Here is a 14793-nt window from a genome sequence, read left to right as displayed (position 1 = left end):
TAGGTCCTTCCGTTGGTCTTAGTATTCTAAACCTGGCAGTTTGGCTACCTTCCTTGTAGTAACATTTACCTTATTGTACTAAAACGACTGTCCCCTCAAAAGGCTGGGAGCTCCTTGCACACAGAGATCATGCATTATTAATCTTTGTACTACTGACAGAGTACCTGGTAAAGATAGACATGGTTTACTGAATGAATGAATGAATGAATGAATGAGTGCATGTATATAAACCATAATTTTTGCCCACAAAGAACAGAATTGTGACACACTACAACTATGTACTAAGGTTAACCCAAAGCACTATTACTCTCAATATATTTTGTAACGGCCTTATTGAGATGCAATTCAGATTTGTATCACAAAGTTCAGTTGGTCGAATTGTACAAATCAGTAGCTTTTAGGACACTCAGAGTTGTGCATCACCGCTATCAAATGGCGTAACATTTTCATTACCCTAAAAAAAAAAAAAAAAAAAAATCCCCCCCATTAGCAGTCATTCCCTGTTCCCCAACCCCCACCTCTGGCAGCTACCAATCTACTTTTCCGTCTCCGAGGATTAATTAACTTCTTGCTACACAATATACGTGCCATCAAATATTAGAATGCATCCCTCCGCACCACTGAAAAGAAAGAAAACCCGAGGCAGCTTTGATTCTCTATAGCATCAGTCTCCTTGCTCTGCGACCTTGGACAAGTTGTCGAACTGGATTTTGTTTCTTCCTAAGATGAAGAAGTTTCGACCGCGTGCGAGGGCACCTTCAGGTTAAAAAATAAACCAGCAACCCCCCCCCCCCCCGAAAAAACCCAAAAGAAACCCTCAGGCTCTGATCCAATACTCCGCCCTGGGTAGCCTTTCCGGGGCTTCCTTAATAAATGTTTTTCTATCATTAAGATCTCACGCCAGCACTGCCGCAGCCCGCCCCGCCGCCCCGCCGCCCCCGCCGCCCCGGGCCCCGCGGAAGACGCTTCCTCCGCTCCCTCCGCTCCCTCCAGACCGTCCCGCGGCTTCTGGGCGGCCGCGGAGAGCCGCGCCGCAGAGCCCGGGAGCCGAGGCCCCGGGAGCCGAGGCCCCGCGCGCCGGCCCCGCAGGAAGCCTCGCCCAGCCCGGACCCCGCCCTCCCGCTCCCGGCGCCCCCGGCGGGGAGGGGCGCGGCGCGCGGGGGCGGAGCCAGCCACGGGCGCAGCCAATCGCGGCGGCGGAGGTCCCGGGGGTCCGCGGCTCGCCGGGCGCGCGGGGGCGGGGCTCCGCTTGACAGTGGCGGTCGCCGGGCGGCAGAGCCTGGGCGCCGCGAGCGGAGCGCGGCTCGGGGAGCGCAGGCGGCGGCGGCGGCGGCGGCGCCCGGTCCCCGCCGGCTCGGGCTCTCGGCGCGGCGAAGTAGCTTCCCGCGGCGGCGGCGGCGGCGGCGGCGGCGGGCGATGCTGCGGGTCTCCCCAGGCGCCGGTGTCCTGGCCTCTTCCTAAAGGTACTCAGCCTCGCTCGCCCCTTGGTCCGGGGCACCGCTGCGCCCGGCCAGTGGCTTTGTGAGCTCCCGGCTCCCGGAGCGGGTGGGTGGGGCTGGGCGGGGCTGCGCCGCCGGGGCTGCTTTCCCCGTGAGGAAGAGGGTGGGGGCAGAGGGAAGCAGGGTGCGGGGGAGGAGGGCTGTCTCCGGGCAGCAGCTGGCTGCATCCCCATCCTCCATCCTCCTCCTGTCTCCATGCGGGTAGAAAGAGGTTTTGTTCCAGGACAAAGTTTGATGCTAAGACTTGAGGAGCCGGACTCGGGGGTCCAGAGGCCCGCACCCTTACGGAGAGTCGGAGCACGCCTGTGTTCTGAACATGGGCATGCAGAAACCCATGCCACTTTCTAACCCAAGCAGCATTCCTGACACAGGCCGTTTCTTGAGGGAATTCCTCTGTGGGAATCCCCCTTAGGGAGGGGCTTCGGATACAGGGCATCCAGACCCCCCCCCCACACACACACACATTACGGCTTTTGATTGAAAACAGTGCAGCAGGTGATCGGCTGGCCCCCATGTTCTTCCCTCCCTAGAATGGGTGCAACCAGTGTCTATACTCTAAGAGCTTTAAAAATTTAAGTCAGCCTTCTAATTAAAGATCCCCAAGCACCAATGTGTCCAAGGTGCCAATGATTTCTTCTGTCAAATCTTGAATAGTTTCTTATTACCATATGCTACCATTCAGCTTTCTTTGAGTGCTGGGCGGGTGCTGTGGAGCACAGGAAAGGGAGGAGAAGTTGTAGCCCGGCTCTTAGGGTGGGAGGTGGGAACAAAGAATACAGAACACGTCTACCCACTTGAAGATAGGAGAAAGTTTTAACCTTCAAAATAAGGTAGGTTACCTGGGGATTTTTGCTTTACAAAACTTCTTCCAATGCAGAGAAATCATTAGAGTGAGACTGAGTTTTTCACAAGATTGCGGGAACAGGCCTATTTTAAAGTAGCTCACGTGGCTATCCCTTTGACTTAAAATTTGCAGATTTCAATAAATATATGTAGATTCTGTTTAGTTCTAATAAACGTTTCTGATCATATTTGTGGATTATCAAGCTTACTTTATTCATTTCTAACTAAGACATATTCATACTATAAAACAACTACACAATACCAATTTATGGGCCCTGGAGACACCATAGTCAAGGACACTTGACCAGACATCCTGTTCTGGTCCATAAGATTTACTCGACACCAGGAACATAACTCCTGTAAGAGCATTTATATTATAAAGAGAAAGAAACTTCCTTAGTGGTGACACAGTAGTGTCCAAATACGGAGCACATACTATGTGCCAGATATATCACTAAGTTTTTACATATATTGTTACTTTAAATCTCATAGTCTACCTGATGACTCACCCTGTTTCAGGGACTAAGGAGATATATAATTTTCCCAAGATTATATGTCAAGTAAATGATAGAGGTGGGATTTGAACCTGGATCTATTTGATTCCCTGCCCATGCTCCTGCCCATGCTATCTCCCAGCCCCTCCTGAAATAGACTTGCCATATTATAATGTAGTAGGAAATACTGTGTCTACTGGCCTCTTATATTCAAGTCCTTTATAGACTGTTTCTCCCTCCAGGAACTCAACACCATGCCTGTGCCCAGCAAGTATTCCCTTCACCAAAGGGCAACATGAAGAACTCCCCAGATTCCCCCTTAAGCCTCAGTCCCCAGCATGTATATCAGACACATATCTCCAGACATATAAACTCCTTGTCCTTTCAGAGAAGTGGGTTCTGGAAGACAAGTAGCCAAGTGTTTCCCTCACTGCCACTTAAGGAGCAATCTCTACCCTCTCAGTCATCCAAGTCTGTTTTAGCTCTGCACATATAAGTACACACCACCAGTTGGCAGCAATACATCCCCTGCAGTGTTCACACTGGCACACTCATCTTCCTGTACCAACTGTCAGAGAATTCCTGACACAGGCCAGCCTATTTAAAAGGAAAAACTGAAACAAGGTTGCTTGCTGGGGACAGTGGTATTAGTCCAGGGAATTCTTTGATTCTCCACTGCTGACCAGAAAGGGAATTAACATAGGGTCCTAGGAGCAGGAAGTAGGCCTTCCCCATAGTGTGAAATGCCATGTACATGGTGTAGCCCATTAGCAACACTATTGAAGATAATGTGTTCACCGTATAGAAACCCATTTACCTGTTACCTTGGTGATGGGTGTGGTCACACACCTGTTTATGATTTGATTACTCACTTTTACACTAACACAGTTGTCACTGGCTGAATGGTATCAAAAACTGATGTCACACTTGTGACACAGTGAGCTTTGAAGCTGTGCCTAAAAAATTGTGTGTGTTATAATCGACAGCCATTGTTTTATCATTTCTCCTCCCTAGGGGTGTGTGTGTGTGTTTTCTGTCTCCCTTGGTATAGTTTTCAACTCTCTCTGGTTCCAAAATAATTCGAAGTACCAAGCCTAAAGAGAAATAGATGCATTTTTGAGCTCAGGCCATATGCTGCCTGGAAACATATCCTTGTAGTTGGCATTTTACTCATGTTACTCTAGTGCTAAGAACCTCAAAGTCCCGTATGCACGCTTTGGGATTTCAAATGGACTCTCCTGTCTAATTATTTCACTCCTTACCCTACAGCAGTTGGAAGGTTTGAGTTTAGAATACAGCCCCAGCACCTCCCCTCTAAATTCTCTAAACTGCCAAAAACTGGAGCAGCACTAATTAAAGTTGGGAAAGTAGAACATGAGGTTTGCTCATTGTCACACTCTTGGATGAGAATGGGAAATGTACCAAAAACGTTGGGGATAAGGAGATATGTAGACTTCTTTTTTTTAAGATTTTATTTATTCATGAGAGACACAGAGAGAGAGAGAGAGAGGCAGAGGGAGAAGCAGGCTCCATTCAGGCAGCCTGACGTGGGACCCAATGTGGGTCTCGGTCCTGATCCTGGGTCTCCAGGATCACGCCCTGGGCTGAAGGCGGAGCTAAACCGCTGAGCCACCCGGGCTGCCCAAGATGTAGACTTTTTTAAAATGACTGGTGATCTACAAAAGTACACCAAATTGATACCACACAGCATGCCTAAAGTTGGGTTTGTATAGATACTTTATTAACTTAAAACTGTCCATTATCAACAAACTTCTACTTTGTATTCTATTCTATTTATAAAACTTCTCATTAGCTATCTATTTTTGTTTCCATATTTCATCAAAACTAAAATGTCATTGCTTATAAGATATACCATTATTTTTATGTTATATAAGAAGAAAGACAAAATACTGCCAATTATATTATAACACGCATGCCACCATGACCACTGTGTGAATCAGTCACACTACTTTCTCATTGCTTTCAATCTTCCATCTCTTCCATGGGTTTTGATTCTTTTTCCTGTTTGTTGCTTCATTAGTGTTGCTTCCCTAAGCAATGTGTGATAGGTAATGGGTTTGCATATATCTTGGTAACAAACTGTAACAGATTCCTCTTCTGTGTCTTTCTTTTTTCAATCTGGTAAAGTATTTGGATCTTGCTTTGCAAGGTAATATGGAAATGCCAAACAAAGACAAATGTTTCCCTTAGTAATATAACATTTATGTCCCACTGCTCTGTTTCTGTGCTGTGGTGCATACACAATAGCATCTTCTTTCAGTGCCAAATCATAGTGGAATCTTTCTAAAAAACCGTTTAAGTGGCAATTAAACAGAACACATGTAGTGCCAACAATGCCCATAATTTAGAAGTGATAACAAAATGAATAGCTGTGACCAAATTTGTGCATGTGCAGAGAAATGACGATGGTGCTGTGACTACTGCCAAGTTATCAGCAGTTTTAAGATACCATCAATATTAAGACATCCCATTTCAGAGATGCTAAAATGTGAAAAAAAAAGAACCGAATCAATGAAATATGCTAATCTGTGCCTATCTAATTTTATTGACCCTATTGATTCATTGTGCAAGGACTTTTTCTGTATTGTTCTCTACTGTTTGCTAGCCACTTAAGGATAGTCCATGACACAGTTAATCTGCTCAATAAATAAATGTCCATAGAATAAGTGAATGAATATCCTCCCATGGAAGGCATGGAGACACATCAAGTAGTTCTCTACTCTCCTGCTGGTTAGGAAATGTGTTCTTAAAATTATGACATTGACAGAAATGTCAGACATAGAAAAAAGGTATAGACCAGCATTAAGTCCTTAATTTTATTTACAGATCCCTATTCAAAATATGTTATGCCATTACAAAAACTAGTTTACAATGGAAGAAATTCCATTATAGCTTTCATTAATCTTTGATCACTGAAAGAATTTATAACAACATAATACCTTGATTCTTTCATACAATCCCAAATCATAAATTGCTTGAATTTTATGCTTTGTTCAATTTCTTGTACTTGTCCTACTAGATACTTGCCAGAAACCAGAATTAATAGGTACGTGCTTTTCTTTCAGTAGACTCCTCTGAAACAAATTCAGTGGTGGTGACCTTGTCTAGATGTACATCTCTGAGAGAATATATATGTTTGTATACATGCACACACCTTAGGACGTTGTCTTACAGTCTACTTTTGTAACCCACCAAAAAAGCCATCTTGACATTTTGACAAAGAAAAAGATGAAAAGAAAGAAGGAAAACCTTGTCAGGCAATACAGCCCTCCGTCTGTCATTGTTTCTGCTTCCTTATTGCTAGATCACTCATGGGCTTCTGATATACATTCACTCTGCTTGCTTAGGGAAGAATAAATAGTGTGTGTCTTTCCCCATGTACAGGCAAAGCAGTGTGTGCTATGAAGAGACCTGGCAAATAGATCAGAGCTTTCTCTTTCATATGATAAAAAATAATTATTAATTCAATCTTTTTGGTTGTACACTAAAGGGACTTATGTATATTAAGCATTATTAACATACAGCCAGACCTTAAAAGTTTTATTTGTTTAGAGAGCTTGCACATGCTTTCATGTGAGCGGAGAAGGGGCAGAGGGAGAAAGAGAATCTTAAACTGAGTGTGGAGCTGACCCCAGGTCTTGAACTCTGGACCCTGAGATTATGACATAAGTTGATATCAAGAGTCAGGTGCTTAACTGACTGAGCCATCCACACTCCCCAATGACAAAAATAATTTAAAACTTGTTTTTACTGAACACACAGGGTGGGATGAAAGAAAAACAGAATAATCTTAGCTGCCAATTCTATGATTATGTGGGATGTTTTAATTAGGTATGGTAAGACATGCAGACATGGAAATGACTCTCATAAAGGAAGGAATTTATTGTGCTCACAGATCCCTAGAAGCAGGAGGCACATACGTCATGCAGGGCCACATGGAGGTGGAGGGAGTAAGGGGTGAATGTAGGCAAGAGAAGAAACAGGGGAGCCAGGGCCCAGTTTAGGACTGAGTAATTTCAAAGAGCTTGGGGCACAGAGCCTGTCCCTAGTTGTCTAGTACCTGGCCCTGGGGTGATGAGGGCAGGTGGACAGCAGCACTGAGTGTGAGGGTCTGAGTATGGGCTCTAGATTGATTGATTTGCATATGAAAGGTACATTGGAAGGCAAATTATTTATCCCTAGAAATTAGCTCACCCTGTGAGGGGCAGTACCTGCTGGGTCATGAAGACCCCAAGAAGACCCCAAGAAGTTGAAACATCAGAATACTGAAAATATGTCATAGTTAATATATAGAAATTTTAAAAATAGTCCATTAATGAATTAGCCCCATATACACATGGAGTATTTAGCCAAATGTGCATGAATGCCTTGCTCGGGATCTGACACATGGTACTCACCCAGTAAACATTAATTACATCTGAGTTGTGGTACCAGATGGTCCAGCCATGCTCACAGTCAGCCTTTGCTGCATATTGCCATCAGGTGCACAGTGTTCATCTTGAGAAAAATAAAAAAATAAGGAACCACACTGCATAAAGGATCCCCAAATGAAAGATGAACCACCCAGGATGAAGAGAAGGCAAAACTGTTAAATTATTAAAAACATAAATCAACTCTTAAGCAAATACATCTTTAAGATCTTAAAATCTATAAGGTAATTATATGTTTGGGATAATTCCTTATTCACCGTGGATTTGGAATATTAGAAAAAGTCAGGAAACATGAAAATTACAGGAAACTTATAGAAAGCTTGTTTCTGTGTATAATTTGGAGTTGCAAAGGGAATTGTGTATTGTAAATGTCATGCTCAGGAGTACACTTGTAAATGTGAGTTACTCAAAGTAGAATCAAACATACTATTAGTGTGGTGACACAGGTCTAGGCATAGAGTATTTAAAATATACCTGTGCTTTACTGATGCTTGATGGAGGATAGCGATGAGTGGGGTGGACGTGGGGTTAGACTCAAGACATTACTTTTTAAAAAAAGTGTTATTGAAGTATAGTTGACACACAATGTTACATTAGTTTTAGGTGTGCAGGTAGTGATTTGATAAATATATACATTATGCTATGCTTACCACAATGTAGCTACCGTCTGTCACCATTTAACACTATTACATTATATTCCCTCTGCTGTACCTTTCATTCCTGTGACTTATTCTTTTCCACAACTGGAAGCCTTTACCTCCCACTCCCCATTACCCATTTTTGCCCATTTTCCTGCTCCCCTCTCCTCTGGCAACCATTAGTTTGTTCTCTATATTTATGGGTCTGTTTCTGGTTTTTGTTTGTTTTGTTTTTTAGATTTCACAAATAAGTGAAATCACATGGTATTTGTCTTTCTCTGGCTTATTTCATTTAGCATAATGCCCTCTAGGTCCATCCATGCTGTAGAAGATGGAAAGATCTCATTCCTTCTTATGGCTGAATTGTGTGTGTGTGTGTGTATATGTGTGTGTATTTCACATCTTCTTTGTTCATCTCAATGAACACTTGAGTTACTTCAATATTAAAAATATGCTTTTTATGATAAATGGCAAGAGTGCAGGAAGGTAGAAGTGTTAGGGCTCACAGTAAGTAGATGAGTTGTTGCAGTGGTCAAACTCGTGATTTCTCTTTCTGTGGTTGATTAATAATCATAATGTCTTTAAAGTCTAGTGACTTTTCCTTAGAATCTTGACCATGCATGTTAAGAAATAATAATGAATACGTAAGTGGGAGGTCCATGTAATAATAGAAGAAGAGTAATTTCTTCTTATTGCCTTCTGCTTACAATTCTTTCCATTTGGGAGCAGCCCGGGTGGCTCAGTGGTTTAGCGCCACCTTCAGCCCAGGGCCTGGATCCTGGAGATCTGGGATCAAGTCCCATGTCAGGCTTCCTGCATGGAGCCTGCTTCTCCCTCTGCCTGTGTCTCTGCCTCACTCTCTTTCTGTGTCTCATGAATACATAAATAAAATCTTTAAAGAAAGAAAACCAATTCTTTCCATTTGTAGCTCTTGTATACATCTACTTTGCATTGTGTAAGAGCTTATCTATGTTGATGGAAATTGTAGGGATGTTTTCACTGGAGCACAGCTGCTACCCCATTGTGTTTCCAAACTGACATCATAACTCTTTTATTAAAGTAACAATATTAGCCTAAACTGGACAATGAAAGATTTTCTGCCTGGTTTATGTTGCTGACCCAGATTTGATGTTGGTCAGGACAATCCTTGGGTTTATCCACACCAGTGAAGAAATATCTCTTAACCTAATATATGTCTTGAAATCCAGGCTTTTATGTCCTCTTGAACTCTTAATTTCATACACAATTTAGACCCATATGAAAATGGAGTATTCAGTCAAATGAGATAATGTGCAGAAGCATTTGAATTGTCAAAATAAAAAAAAAAACCGTGATGAACAATTACATCTACATGAGTGCTGCATGTTGCTTTCAATGTCAGTGATACTCATGAGTCCTTTGCTTTCTGGAGCCCTTTTCTTTGTGTCGATGCCTGTAAGTGAGACCCTGTAGGGGGAGGGGGAGATGAGAGGGAGCAGCCTTCCTGGATCTGTTCTAAAGTATTTGCATTCTATTTTAGTTTTAACCTTTATGAATTTGAATTGCATTCTTTTGGTGGTGGAGTGGAAAGAGGCATATTCTTGCTTATCTTTTCAGCCCTAGAGCTTAGAAAAGTACCTATAAATAAATAATAGGAACCTAATAAATATTTGCTGATTTAAAATATATTGTTTGGTTGACATGGGAATTCCTACTCTTCTTTGGCACAAAGATTCTTACTACTAATAAAATAAAAGTCTCACATAATATTTGATAATTTGATAGTTAAATTATCAACACTGAAGTATCAAAAACGTCAAAACTGAAATTTTAACAAATAGAAGTCATCAAGATAAACTTGGCTTAACAAATTAAAAAATTTGTTAAAATGGGGGCACCTGGGTAGTTCAGTCAGTTAAGCATCCCACTCTTAATTTTAGCTCAGATCATGATCTCAGGGTATTGAGATTGAGCCCCATGTTGGACTCCATGCTAGGTGTGGAACCTATTTAAGATTCTCCTTCTCTCTCTCTGATCTTCCCTCCCTAAAAAAAAAATAAATCTATTACAAATGATCATTATTAAAATTCTATGATATGGGACTGAAAAGTAGAGAGACACAAAGTGTATAGAAATTCTAGATTTTGATTTAGATTATCTAGGGAACTTAATGTAAGACACACAAATAAGCAATACAACTTTGAAGGAAAGGTCAATTACTTAGTGAAGTTTGCTAGAACAAAAGAATAACAGTTTGAAGAAGAGAAAACAGTAAGAAAAAGAATAACATATTTTGGTTATAATCAAATACAGGTTTCCTCTGCTATCAAAAGTAGAGCATTCCTGTGAAGCCTTTTGTAAGCCAAGAGGGTGTAAAGTGAAAAAGCAATTACCATTTTGTAATCTTCTTCATATTTCTTTTGGTTAGTGAAAACAAGTACTAACATTGGTCTTTTGTAAAAGGTAAGTGGTGTAAAGCAAACTTTCAGATAGCAGAGGAAACCTGTATTGTAATAAATTTCAGATAAGCCATAGTATTGAATGTTGGAGAAAAAAAAGAAATACCATTTAATAGATATTTGTCATATATTTGTCCAAACCTATAGAGCATACAACACCAAGAGTGACCCATAACATAAACTGTAGACTTTAGGTGATTATGATGTGTCCATATTGGTCATCAGTTATAACAAATGCCTCACTCTGATGGAGGACGTTGATAATGGGGGAGCCCCATACATGTGTAAGGGGGGGCAGGGGCATATGGGAAATCTTTGTACCTTTACCTCTGTTTTGCTGTGAATCTAAAACTGCTCTAAAAAATGCAATCTCAATATAAAAGAAAAGAAAAGGAAAGGAAAGGGAGAAAAGGAAGGAAAGGAGAGAGGGAAGGAGAAAGGAAGAGAGGGAAAATAAGCAAAGTAATGTATGTATGCCAGGTGTGAAGGCCATGAAGATTTTTCTAAATGTTCATGTCATCATGACAGATGCAGGGACGCTTGGGTAGCTCAGTGGTTGAGCATCTGCCTTTGGCTCAGGGCAGGATCCTGGATCCTGGGATGTAGTTCTGCATGGGGCTCTCTACAGGGAGCTTGTTTCTCCCTCTGCCTATGTCTCTGCCTCTCTCTCTGTGTCTCTCATGAATAAATACAATCTTAAAAAAATAAAAACAAAACAACAAATAAACAAAAGACAAATGCATTAGGATATAAAAAAGTGAAAAGCATTTAAATAAGGAAATATAATAAAATAATTCTAAAAGGTAAAATGACAGAATGAGAAAGAACATGGGTAATAAAAACTTATCCAAAATATGTAAGACTGGCTCAATTGGAAGAGCATGTACTCTTGTTCTCTGGGTCAAGCCCCATGTTGGGAGTGGAGAGTACATAAATAGATAAATTAAATAAATAAATAAATAAATACATACATACATACATACATACATACATACATACATACATAAATAAATATAAACTTAAAAAATAAAATATGTAACAAGTTGATGTGAATATGGGATATGTGGTATGACTACTCAGATTCTGGTGCATAAGGTGTTGAGGAAGATGAGCAGACATTTTGGACACTGAAATACAGATGTTAGATCATCACATGATAACGTGCAGAGCATAAAACACACAGATTAATTGCTGCTGCTTAAATAGGTGTAGTTTGTGCTTTGACAAAAATCAAAAGTGATTTGGAAAGTTGGAAGTCTGTGTCTGTTGACTTCTTTTTTATTTGTCGAACTAGTAAAACAAAAATAATGGTAATCTTTGAACCACCCTAAAGAAATTAGGGACTTTATTCAGAAACCACTTGCGATAGAATTACATATCAGGATTTTCTTCTTTTTTTTTTAAGATTTTATTTATTCATGAGAGACACAGAGAGAGAGAGGCAGAGACACAGGCAGAGGGAGAAGCAGGCTCCATGCAGGGAGCCCGATGTGGGACTCTATCCTGGGTCTCCAGGATCACGCCCTGGGCTGAAGGCGGTGCTAAACCACTGAGCCACTCAGGCTGCCCCATATCAGGATTTTCGTCTTTTACTTAGGTGTTTTTCCAAGCAATATAAACAAATCCAGCAAAAGGATTTTTTTTTAAACCAAAAGGAGAACTTTAATAAGCTTTTATGGCACTGCAATTACAGGAATATTAACCTATAACATGCAATAGAAATGATGATGCCTTCTGGACATATTTGACAGATAAACCTGACATTACAGTTAACAGCAACATATTCTGCTGAAGAAAACAAATGCAACTTAGTTCAGCTTTCAGGTTAGAAAATGTATGTTTTTACTGTAATCTCAAGTAGCATTTAGAAAGTTTAGTTTTCCTTTTCTAACCTCTAAGAGACAGTTATGATTTTTTAATGCAATCATAGTATGCAACCGCTTTCACATTGGACACTCAACAGACTCTAATAGGACCTTAGACAGTATCTCTACCATAGTTTTATCTCTTAAAAGCACACTTACCCGAAACAGCATGTAAGATTTTGCAATTTGATCACACTTATCCCAAACAGTACTTAAAGTTTTTAAATTTGGTCTCAATCCTCATAAAATATTCACTTCAGCATTATTTTTTCTTAACTCTATAGAAACTGCAGGTGAACACTCTGCCTCTGTGAGTACTGTGTGAGAATGGGGAATAATTTTCTTGACTATGAAATGATCAGAATAAAAGTTGGAAGTCTTTTGAACAGTGGCTACAGTATGTATATTGGGTATGTTTTTGGAATAGGAAGAGCTTTGACACAGCCTGACCTGGACTTGCTATCCCCTCTTCCACAGAATGAGAAGTGAATCAACACCTGTTGAAGACTGTGGCTAGTGCCAAGCCGATAGCATTACAGTCTCTCCTTACTTCATTTTACCCCCATAGCAGTCCCCTGTGTAATAGACCCAGTTATCATCTCTATTTTACAGGTTAGGAAACTGAAGATCAAAGAGGTTAGATATTTTTACTTAATGTCACCCTGATAGCAAGTGAAGAAGTTGAGAGAAGAACTCAGTGTTTGACCCCAGAATCATACATTTAAGCACCTCCATAATACTCCCAGCATATAAGCTTGACATTCCTCAGCCTTAGCTTCCTTGTCTATAAAATGAAGCCACTGATTTCTACTGGGCAACTTTGTTGTGAGTTTGCAAGAGAATATATATAAAATATCTAGTGCACTAGTGGCCTGGTACAGAGTAGTTGTCTATTGTTATTGCTACTTTTGTTGCTTTTGAAATGACTGTAATGTGAAGTCAAGTGAAAATCCTCACTATTTTTGTCTCTCAAATTTAGCCCGGTCATATCTATTGCTATGGCATCCATTCTATCAAGCTGTTCACCATCGTATAGCTATAGAAACTTCCTTACTGGCATCCATAATCCACTCTAGAACATCTCTTCTCCAGAACCAATCTTTGCTACCTCACATGGAGCGTCTAGATGACTAGAAAGCAGAAGTGGAAACAAACACTTTAAAGTGGGGGTGCTGACTAGCATTACTCTGCAGGAATTCTCTGTACCCACTTAGCAAAACAGTGGAATTAAATCCATCAAAAGTAGAACATGAGGAACATATCCACTCAACACTCTTGATGCCAAGAATTGGGGAATTCTTACCTTCATTTGCTATTTTTTTTTTTAAAGTCCTGGATATTTTATCTTCTCAAGTAAGAAGAAAACCATTGGCAACCCTAAGTTTACTCTTGAAGCAATGACTAGAGTACATTTAATTACAGATTCCATGAGTTTGTAAGTAGTTAGCAGGTCTTTAACATTCTTGTAAATATACATAAACCACATCTTCTTTATCCATTCATCTTTCGATGGACACTGAGGCTCCTTCCACAGTTTGGCTCTTGTGGACATTGCTGCTATAAACATCGGGGTGTAGGTGTCCTGGCGTTTCATTGCATCTGTATCTTTGGAGTAAATCCCCAACAGTGCAATTGCTGGGTCGTAGGGCAGGTCTATTTTTAACTCTTTGAGGAACCTCCACACAGTTTTCCAGAGTGCCATTAGAAATGACAAATACCCAGCATTTGCTTCAACGTGGATGGAACTGGAGGGTATTATGCTGAGTGAAATACGTCAATCGGAGAAGGACAAACATTATATGTTCTCATTTATTTGGGGAATATAAGAAGAAATGGGTAGGAAATATCAGAAAGGGAGACAGAACATAAAGACTCCTAACTCTGGGAAACGAACTAGGGGTGGTGGAAGGGGAGGAGGGCGGGGGGTGGGGGTGAATGGGTGACAGGCACTGATGGGAGCACTTGACAGGATGAGCACTGGGTGTTATTCTGTATGTTGGCAAACTGAACACCAATAAAAAATAAATTTATTATTAAAAAAAAACATTCTTGTAAATATATTGTAGTAACTGAAATTTACATTGCAGTCCTCCTGACTTTCCTTGAAGAGGTCTGGAGCATCCACTTAGGAGTTTTTAGTAATCAATTATGAAATTGCTTGTTTATTCTAATAGGTTCAAGACCTTGACTATGTGACTCCTGATTAATATGTTAAAAATATTGTATCTAAGATGCATTAAAATACATTTTAATATGAATATGTTATTAAAATATTTTTATCACACAACAAATGTGTTCAATGTTGGAAAATTTAAAGATTTAGTTAAGCAAACAGAAGAATATAAAAGCCATCCATAATCCCGCCTCCTAAGTGTGATCATTGTCTGCATTTTGCATGTTCTCTCCCACATTTCCATCTTTTCACACATATTGTGCACAAAACAATGGAATCACTTAATAAACTGTTTTATAAGTTGCTTTTGTCAGCTAACACAATTTATCCCAAGTATCTCTCCATGATAGTAAATCATTACATAGCTTTTTAGACAAACTACAAGTTATCAG

General features: G+C 40.6%; 1 protein-coding gene across 1 annotated transcript in view; it reads left to right on the top strand.

Moving 5' to 3' along the window:
- The first annotated feature begins 1322 nt into the window (after positions 1–1322).
- The window catches only part of FRY (FRY microtubule binding protein), a 428614-nt gene continuing 415143 nt past the window's right edge, over positions 1323–14793 (top strand). The window contains exon 1 of the mRNA XM_049101157.1: positions 1323–1463. The gene's annotated coding sequence lies outside the window, so the exon portion shown is untranslated. The remainder of the gene's footprint in view (positions 1464–14793) is intronic.

Source organism: Canis lupus, chromosome 25, assembly GCF_003254725.2.
Source record: "Canis lupus dingo isolate Sandy chromosome 25, ASM325472v2, whole genome shotgun sequence".
Taxonomy (NCBI): Eukaryota; Metazoa; Chordata; class Mammalia; order Carnivora; family Canidae; genus Canis; species Canis lupus.
Note: the sequence above shows the minus strand (reverse complement) of the source record. Positions and strands in the feature narration are given on the sequence as shown.